At 60.1% G+C, this 9,617-nt stretch overlaps 1 long non-coding RNA gene across 1 annotated transcript; it reads right to left on the minus strand.

The window, feature by feature from the left end:
- Positions 1 to 8,557: 8,557 nt before the first annotated feature.
- On the minus strand, positions 8,558 to 9,320 carry LOC118157553. The gene is made up of 2 exons (XR_004746669.1): positions 9,143 to 9,320; positions 8,558 to 9,106 (listed from the first exon to the last, which is right to left on the minus strand). It is a non-coding gene; the product is annotated as an uncharacterized LOC118157553 (long non-coding RNA).
- Positions 9,321 to 9,617: the final 297 nt, after the last annotated feature.

Below are 9,617 nucleotides of genomic sequence, written 5' to 3' on the forward strand. Positions count from 1 at the left end.
CCCCCCCCCCCTCCCCCGGCAGGCGTCACCCGGCTCCGCCCCGCTGCCGGGGAGAGGGCTTCAAGCGGCCACGCGGCGGTGGGGACCGGCGGGGAGCGGGCTGGGGCTGGGGACGGTGACGGGGACGGGGACGGGGACGGTGACGGGGACGGGGACGGGGACGGGGACGGGGACGGTGACGGGGACGGGGACGGGATGGGGTAGGGTGGGATGGAGATGGGGATATGGGTAGGATGGGGTGGGTTGGGGATGGGGATACAGGTGGATCCATGATGGGGTAGGATGGGGATGGGATGGAAACTGGAATGGAGATGGGGATGGGAATGCAGATGGGATGGGGATAGGATACAGGAGGGATGGGGAAGGGTGGGGTGGGGATGGAATGGAGGCAGGAATGGAGATGGGGATGGGAATGCAAATGGGGTGAGGGTAGGGGATGCAGATGGGATGAGGATGGGGATACTGCTGGGGATACAGACGTGGACTGCAGCTGACCCAAGAGTGGAAAGCTCCTCAGGGCCTGTCCTTGTGCTTTCTAAGGTGAAGGCCACCACTGTGTGGCACCTGAAGCTCCTACCGCTGCTGCCCTGAGCTGCACGCCCTCAGCACCACGCTCCCACCAGAAACACTCCTGGTAATGTGCGGGACATCCTCACCTGACTGTGGCCCCACTGGCCATCACTGTCCCCATCACCTCCGAGGTGCCCAGGCCTGTCCCCAGCTGGGACGTGCGCCCCGCTGGCTGTTACATGGGCAGTGGGGCCCGGCCACCAGCACCCCACGCACGCCAGGGAGGGCTCCATCACTGGGTTTCTCAGGGTGCCAGAGAGGGGAGGGCGATCCCCCAGGAACCAGCTCACACCTGGGCCATCCCTGGGTACCAAAAGTGCCCTCCAGAGCCTCCAGCACCTTCTAGGCTCCCACGAGACGTGCTGTTATTTCGCATGGGACCAGGCACGTTCCCTCCCTGTGCGGACCAGGGTCCATTTGTCCCACAGGGCCATCCCGAAGCCAGCTGCCCCAGCCCCTCCCGGGGGCTCGGCGCCCCTCCGCCGGGCACGGAGGTGTCTCTGTTAGCAGCTCTCCCACCAAATGTTCCCGCAGCTGTTTCGCGGGGCGCTGCGGATCCAGCCCCTGCCAAATGTGCCGGGAGGAAAGCACGCTGCTGGTGTAAATCCGCTTCCCGCTGACGAGGAGGTCACAAATGGCCTCAGGATGGAGAGACTGGGCCAAAAGATGCCCAGCTGCATCCACAGTGGGGCAACGAGGGGGGAAAGGATCAGACAGCACCTTCAGCATCCAGGCCCTGGGCCCTTTGTTCTCACCTGCCCGGTGTGCTGACGGGCAGGGATTTAGCTAAAATTTAGCCACAGGCTGCACTGGAGACCCCATATCCCAGTAGCCCCAGTGCTGCAGCCCCCTGGATGCCCACAGCGGGGTGAGCAGCCTGCAGTGATGGATACCAGCTCCCCTCAGCTTGGTTTTAGGTCTGGGGTTCCCATTTCTCTCCCTCCACTTTTCCCCTCTCGCTTTATGCTTTACGGGCAACGTTTTGGGGCAGGGAACGTCCCTACCTGCAGTCTGCATCTGCACGCTGCTCCCAAGCGCTACCGCAGGGCAAATGATGGCAAACGATGGCAGCGTTGGTGTCCCCGCACGCCCCTGCTGCTAGCAGGGCTGCGGTCGGTGGCGGCACCGGGGCTGGCTCAGGACGCCTCGCCTCTGGTTCCTGGGTGAGATTCCTGCAGCCTCTTTGCCCCGATAAAGCCAGTTTGGGGATCCCTGCTGCAAATGATGAAAAACAGCCCAGTTCAGGGATTTCTGTGCCGTCGTGGAGTTCAGTCTGGACACAGCCCCTGCCCCGGGCACCGTGAGGGGAAGGTGGGAGGCAGAAAAATGTGCTGGGACAGGACGGAAACCCCAACGCCTGCAGCCTGGCCAGGCTGTTCCCACAGAGCCATCCTGCAGGGGTTGCAGTTTATCAGCAAAATAAATAAAAAGCTTTAGGAGCAAAAGGTTGGAGGCGACCGAGGTCGCCACATGGGGTGTCGGAGGGGGATCCGGGATTTACAGAAGCTACGTTTGCTCTTTGGGGCTGTGGATGGAGTGGATCTGGCTGGGGACTGAGCCTGTTTGCAGGGATTTGCAGCGATGGGCTGGAAACGTGACAGCTTCCCCGGGGCTGGGATCAGAGGGGAGCTGGATGGCTGCTGGGGCAGGGTGGGGGGATGTTCTCGTCCCCCCTAGGGGGGAGAAACCCTCCCCAGTTGATGGATGCACGATGGGGGGCCCTCGTGTGGAAGCAGAGCCGGGCTTCTTCCATTTCTTCCCTATGCCAGTGACGGGTCAAAGCACGTAGCGGGGATCCGCCTCCTCCTGGGGCAAATTCAGGGCAAAATGGCCAACTCCGGGTGGAACAACCAAACCTGGGGGCCAACCCCCGGCCGCCCAGCCAGACGTGGGGCAGCCCAGCCAGCAGTGTCGCTGCCACCACCCGCTGCCAGCGGTGCCAGGGCGATGCCGGTCCCCTCTGCAGGCTCTGCTGCCACCGGGGCTGGTCGGGAGCGGGCGAAGGGGCCGGTGCTGCTCCCCTGCCTGGTGGGGTTTCTTTCTATGCAAATGCCTGCGAGCAGCTGCCCTGCCGAGTGACTCATTTCCTGCTCTTGTGTCACATTCTGGTCAGGCCAGTTTGGCAAAGGCCTTCTTTTTTTTCTTTTCTCTCTCTTTTTTTTTTTTTTTTTTTCCCCTTCTCTTCCCTCGCTGGCTTTTTTCTCCTTCTCTTCCCCCACCGCAGAGGGCTGGGATGTGCATTCGCTCAGCCCCTGGCAGGATGAGGCAGGATTTTCAGGAAACTGCGTCAAAGCCACAAACCTCCAAAAAAAAAAAAAAAAAAAAAAAAAAACCAAAAAAAAACAAAAAGGAAAACAGGACCATTTTCTTTTTCTTTTTCTTTTCTTTTTTTTTTTTTTTTTCTTCTTTGAGAGCGAGGGAGTCTGGCAGCCACACGGGCTCCTCCTCGCTTCCCCGGGACGGGACGGAAAGCTGCAGAAATCCACTGGGGGGCAGAGGGAAAATGATTGCAGCTCTGCCTCATTTTACCCCCTGCTGCAAGCGGGACAGGTGCTGCCACAGCCGGGCTGCCAGCGGGATGCGTTTGTTGGGCTGCCTTGGGGCTCGACCCCACAAACGCAGGGATTTTCGGAGGGCTCGGTCCCCCTGGGTGGGACGCGGCCGTGTCCTGCCCTGCGTGGGGACACGGAGCCCTGAGGCCTGGGGCTGGCCACGGAAGGAGGATGGCAGGAGTGGGGTGGGACGGATCCTGCCCGGGCCGAGGCGAACCCTTTGCAGCGATTCCCAGCCTTCCTCTTCCTTTTCTGCATGCTCCGTGCAATTAGAGCAGGCTGCAGCCAAATGACCCAGCGTCACATGCATGCTAAGAAGCCCCCCGCCGGGCAGCTACCGAGCTGCCTTTGAACAGAGGAGCGTTCCTCGGGCTGTGGCCGCGGGCAGCATCCACCCTGGCAAACCCACGGCCCCTGCTCGGCACAGCCGGGGAAACTGAGGCAGGGGCTGGTGCCTGCCCACAGCCGCTGCATCTCCAGGCTCCAAAGCCGAAGGGGTTTGCTTGCCATGGGAAGAGCACCATGGTATCAGCGGTGTAAATTAGGTCAGGAAGCATGGCTAATAAAATGTCAATCCCGGTTGTGTAATGGGAGCAATTATGGGTTTAGGTCTCGTTAGGACACCGGGAAGGCAAACAGGGTCTGTCTGAGGGTAGTGGGAGCATGATGGCAAACAAAAAGGAGGGTCCTGTTGACAGAAGGATGAAGCTGCCGCGGCGTCGGAGGCGTTTCCTTCCCTTCCCTGTGCTTCAGCCGCCTGGGGCTTGCTTCCAGTCCTGCTCTGCTCCTTTCCCCGGGGCTCAGGGCAGGGGCTTGGCCCCCTCAGGTCCCCTCCTACTCCCAGGGGACACACCTGCGCCCAACGGGGCACGGGGAAATTCGGGAGGCTCCCGGCGCGAGCCAGCGCCCGCGCGGAGGGGCCGGGGCACCCTGCGGCCACGGTTAGCCTTTAACCGCGAGCACCCGGCGCGGGGGGAAAAGGGAAGTCTTGAGGCATCCATTAACATAAAAAGGAGTCGTACGTTACGTTCGGTTCCACTTATGGCTTATAAATGATTACTGCATGTTTTAATAAATGGTTAATCAAGTGTTAGAGTCCAAACAAGTCGATGGGTTGCTTATTACCACGGTTTATAACCTTTTATGAATGCCTTCTGTCGATGTACTTATAAACATCCATACCACGTACTTCTCGTGTCTTGACATGTTGGTCACATCTGTTCGAAGTTTGTTAACTCTTGAGCTGCTCGCTAATGGCAGACTAATAGGGGTGCTGGTGTCCAGCCCAGCGCCAGCCCCGGCTCGCGGGCCACCGAGGGCGACGTGGGTGCCTGGTCCCCCCTTGTCCCCATCACATTGTGCCAACAGAAGGGGCAGTGGGGATGGTGGTGGGGACAGGACCCCGGTTCGGAGCGAGCCAGACACATCCGAATCCTAAATAAGTCAGCAGCGGGGTTTTTTTTCCCTCATGTGTGTGTTTTTTTGCTGCTAGGACGAACAATTAAGGGAAGTAAGTGGTGGATTCTTCATCGCTTGAAGTCCCCAAATGAAGACAGGATGTCTTGCTGGAACGCGTGCTCGAATCAAAAACACAAGTTATTGGGCTCAATGCAAGAGTAATTGGGTGAAATTCTCTGGCCTGCGAATACAGGAGGTCAAACGGGATGATTTAATGGTCTCTTCTGGCCTGAAAATCCACAGAAACATCCTTGGCCGAAGCTGCTAATTCTGCGGGTAGCGCATCTAAAGCCCCCCTCACGTCACATCGCCAGGAACGAAATAAAGCCCTCAATAAGCTGAATAACAAGGAAACAATTTCAAATAAAAGCGTCCCCGAAATCTCCTTTTAAGGCAATGACTGGGATTCCCACCGCTGATCGTGCTCCTGACGCCTCGCAGCATTGTCGGGCCGCCGCCGCCGCGGGCAGGCTGCCACGCCGCCCCGCAGCCCCCGGGGACGAGCCCCCGCTGCGCTCCACGTCCCCCATGCCTGTGAGCCCCTTTTTTAAAAACAAAAACAAAACCCCAAACCCTGCTGGTTCCCCTTTTGCTGGACGCTTTGGATCATTTTGGGGTTAATTCCGGCCCTCCCTCACCTGCTCCAGGGGTGTGCTGCAGCCCAGCGTTTGCTCTGGTGGTATTTAACAGCTGGGTTCGTGCATTTAACTGATGGGGGATATCCCACCCGGCACGGGGAGCTGTGTTTCCCTCCTCAGCTTGACCTCAGAGCTTTTTTTTTAATGTCCTCTTTGTGTGTTTTCCTCCGGGCTGGGTGGTTGGGAGAAGGCATCAATTTCCAGGGGTGCACCGAGCTCGCCGGGTGCCCACCCGGTCCCTCCGGAGCGCTTCCCCGGTGCCGGCGTGCACCTGCCTTACCCGTCACCCAAAACCAGCTGCCTGCAGGCCCACGGGGAACCTGCGGTGAACGGCGTGCCCGGCTCGTCTCCAACCCATCGCTGTTTGCAAACAGACCTAACCAAAGCACGCGTCCCAGCCTCGCGGCTGTGGGGCTTCCACGAGGCTTCCCCTGCTCGCTCTTCAGGTCTGGGGCACGCACGTGAGGCTGAGGAATCGCCCTTACCTGAGCCTTTACCATCTGGGGAGCCCTCCTTGCTGAGATCCCAAATATCTGAGCCTGCTTTTGCTCCCCGGGGCACCAGCGGCACCTCCAGCACCGTCCCCGCTGTGCCGCCTCGCTGCCTGCCCCCAGCGGGTCATTTGTGGCCGGTGTGGAAAGTCTGAGGAAATGCGGATGATGGGAAAGTGCATTAAAAATACTTTTCCCCTCGGACAAAAAGCCAAAACCTCGCCACAATTTTGGGAAGCTGCTGCAGCAATAAGTTGCTGCTGCCTGGAAGGTGCCCGCCGGGACGGCCGCGCACGGTCTCTGCGTGGCAGCCTCCTTCCTGGGGTGCCAGCGCTGCGGGGCCGCTGCCGAGCTCCTGATGCCTCCTCCCAGGGCAAGGAGCATCCCCGAGACGCTTCCTTGGCACAGGGGCAGTGTGAGGGTATGAGGGGGAAGAAGCGGCACTGGTTCAATTTCTCTTCTCTGAAGCCATCGGTGCTGTCCCAAACATCCCAGCGACACCCGGATCGCCAGCGCGCTCCAGAAGTGCCCACGCCGAGGCTTCGAGCAGGGGCTGCCGGATGAACGCTGCCTCCCACGTGGTGATTCCCGGGGAACTGCTGCATGACCCCAGCACCTCTCCGGGGAAACCCCCCTGAAGTCACCGGCAGTGGGACCGGACCAGCCGTCCCTGTCCCCTCGGGACCCTGATTATGGCCTGGCTGTGACATGGGGACAACGCTGGGTGCCCGAGAGCTGCACAAGCACCGCTCAGTGCTGGGTGGGCAGGGAGCACCACCCCCTTGCCATGGGGGCCCCTTTCCCCTTTCCCCTTTCCCCTTTCCCCATCCTCTTGCCAGTCAAGGTCCCCAGGTGCTGCTGTTCGCTTTTTGGATGGGAAAGGAGCCCCAGCCCTCCCTCCGCACTGTAAAAAAAAAAAAAAAAAAGAGTGAGAGAGAAATAAACAAACAAATCCCTTCCCTCTCCTGGCTTGGCATCTGCTCACAGCCCTTCCATTATTAATTAGAGGCGCTGCCGGCGTTATTAGCAACAAACCGCTCCTAATGAAGTTCAGAGCCGCAGATCCAGGAGGGGCTCCCAGACACCGCTTTTCAGAAACCTTAATTAAATTCACCGCCCGAAGGTGCGTTCGGCTGGGGCGGAGGCAACGCGGCGAGGCCAGATCCAGGCACGGGGCTGGGGCGAGGGGTGCCGGCCGGGGTCCCCGCCGGATTCGGGGCTGTGCTGGGCCTCTGCCGGCTCCCCCTGCCCCCGGATTTACGTTCTGGGTTTGCCCTTGCGGCCGCTCATCTCCCCGCGCAGCCTTGATGCGTTTGAATGATTAACCGGGAGCCGGAGGGGAGGCTGCCCAGCACCGCCCGGCCCCTCCGTGCTGGGATGTCCCGGAGGGGCAGCCCTTCGCTTGCAGACGCTTCGAGGCCTGGGAAGCCGATGGCATGCGGGGTTTCGGGTGAGGGAACCCGCCGCAGGCTGCTCCTCGCTCCCCTAACCCTGCACCCGGGCTTCCCCTTCGACGTAGGAGGCCGAGACAATATCCCCAAAGGAGCAAGAGCAAAACCAAGCTGGCTCTCGGCTCCTCGCGCATCCCTTCCCTCCACCCCCCTGCGTATTCCCCCCTTCCCCTCTCTGCCCTTAAAGGAATTTATTGTCGAGCAGCACAAAAAGGCCGCGGGACCATCCCTCGGCCGCCGATCCCGCGGGGCCGCCCGCACAGAAGGACACGGAGAAGTATGCAAATACCTTTAATGCACTTCGGATACACGGGAGGAAAAAAAGGTTTAGTGATTCACAAAAATATTACAAAAGTCACGTGCAGGCGAAACACACCCAGCACCGCAATAACAATGTAGGAATTTACATTAGAAACTAATATAAAATATTTTAAAACCTCTGCTAGTTTAGCTTTCCATTTGCTTTTTGTCTTTTATATATAAAAAAAAAGGGGGGGGGGGGGGGAGGGACAATCGCACACGCACACCAGGAGCTGCGGGGAGCTTCGCCGCCGAGCTGGGGGCGGCCCCGGGGTCAGGACGAGCCGTGGTGGCCTCGGATCCCCCTGGCAAGTTTGCCTTTGCAAAATTCTGCAGGAACCCCCCCCAAAATGCAAACCAGCCCCTGCGAGCAGCACACCCCGCATCCCGCACGGATGTACGGAAGAGCCTGGGCTGGAAGAAGGGATTTGAAGGGCTAAAACCCCACGCTGATGCCCCTGCACCCCGGGGCGGCCAGGAGGGGAGGGCACAGGGGCACCGAGCCCCACCTGCGCCCTGCCCGGGGAACCCGCACGGAGCTCCCGCAGCCACCCTGCGTGGTGTTTATGTAGGACCTACCGCACGGCGACAGCGCCGTCCCTCCCACCCGCATCGCGCGTGCAGCGCGGTGTTTCCGGAGCCGCTCTCTCCTTGCAGTTGGGCCCCGGGGACAGGAACAAAGGAGCCATTTTGATCTCCAGCCTCGCCGGGAGAGGAGGGAGAGGGCGAGAGAGAAAAAGAGCAGTGTGTGCCGAACACAAGCGGCAGGAAATTTCCCTCCGGCTCTCTGAGGTCCTTTCTGCTTCTTTCGCTTCCCCTTCTGCGAGAGGGGAGATGGCGGCGCTGGGAGCGGTGCCGAGGAGCGATGCCCGCGGACCGACGCGCCGCTCGCCGGGGTTTTAGGGCCTGGCAGCAGTTTTAGGGGAAATGGAGCCATGGCCGACCTGCAGAGGGGGCGAAGCACGGCACGAGGCAGGCTGGCTGCCCGCGAGGCGCAGGTCAGCGCGGGGCCGAGCTCGAGACACGTTTGCAACCCTCGGGCTTATTCTCCGTTTGAGATCCGGGACTCATGTCGAACACAAGGCTATGTATTATTATTTTTTTTTTTTTAAGGGAAAGAGAACAAGCAGGCACTGCACAACAGAAACAAAGTGTTACAAAAATAGTAGGTCGCTACAGAGCTCGTTAAAAACCACAACGGTCCCAGAGACCTAAATTCGGCTTTAAAATCTCGGGCCGTGAACCCCCCCGGCAAACGAGCACTCGGAGCTTGTTTTGGATGCGGGCTGGCTCCTGGGCAGGCCTGCTTCTATCCATGGGGACAGACGCACGGAAAGGGACTCCCAGCTGCTTGACAGCTCGTCTGCCCTTGCAGCGTCGCTCACAGGGAGAATTAAGGCACAAAATACACTCGAAAAGGGAGGGCAGCCACGAAAAGGATCAAGCCTCTGGGATGCAGAGGGGCTCTTGGTGCTGGCAGGGGGCCCCCACCTCGCTCGGGGTCCCCGGTTTCATCCAGCAGCACTGCAGGGTGCAAGGCCGTGCCCTGGCTAGGGGAAAACGGGCCGTGTAAGGGTGGCCTCCAGCCTGAAGGTCTTCTCCCCACCTGACGTGATGCTGCCTTGCCCCGGCCAGACTCCGGACGCCTCCAGAGGAGGGGACGCTCACCAGGACAGACCAACACCCGAGCCCCCGTGCAGCCCCATCCTCCAAACGCCGGTCCTGCGAAGCATGCAACCAGCCAAAGGTTTTCCGGTGAAGCACCCTGCGCCCCCCTCAGCTCCTCTCACAGCCTCACGACACCACAAGGGGGGTGCGGGGGGGGGGGGGGCTGCCAGCCCGACCCCAGCCCGAAACCTCTCCCCCTCTCCCCAGCGATCCGTCCCCTCCAAGCCAAGCGCTGCTCTCAGCTGTTTGTTCTCGAGGCTACACCCCCGAACTATTTCCACCGGTCGCGGATGGAAACCAAACCCCCCACTTCTTCAAAGCCCATTTCACGACCCCACGGTGTCATTTCAAAAGCCATCCGAGAGCAACTGCGTATTTGAAGCGAGGAGCTCCAGAATATCCTTTCAAACCACCGCTGGCAAACCTACGTGCAGGAAAACCAACACAGCACCATCCTCAAAGGCAGCATGCGCAGCAGGCAGCACCCAT

The sequence above is a fragment of the Oxyura jamaicensis genome (genome assembly GCF_011077185.1).
Source record: "Oxyura jamaicensis isolate SHBP4307 breed ruddy duck chromosome 6 unlocalized genomic scaffold, BPBGC_Ojam_1.0 oxy6_random_OJ106654, whole genome shotgun sequence".
Lineage (NCBI taxonomy): Eukaryota > Metazoa > Chordata > Aves > Anseriformes > Anatidae > Oxyura > Oxyura jamaicensis.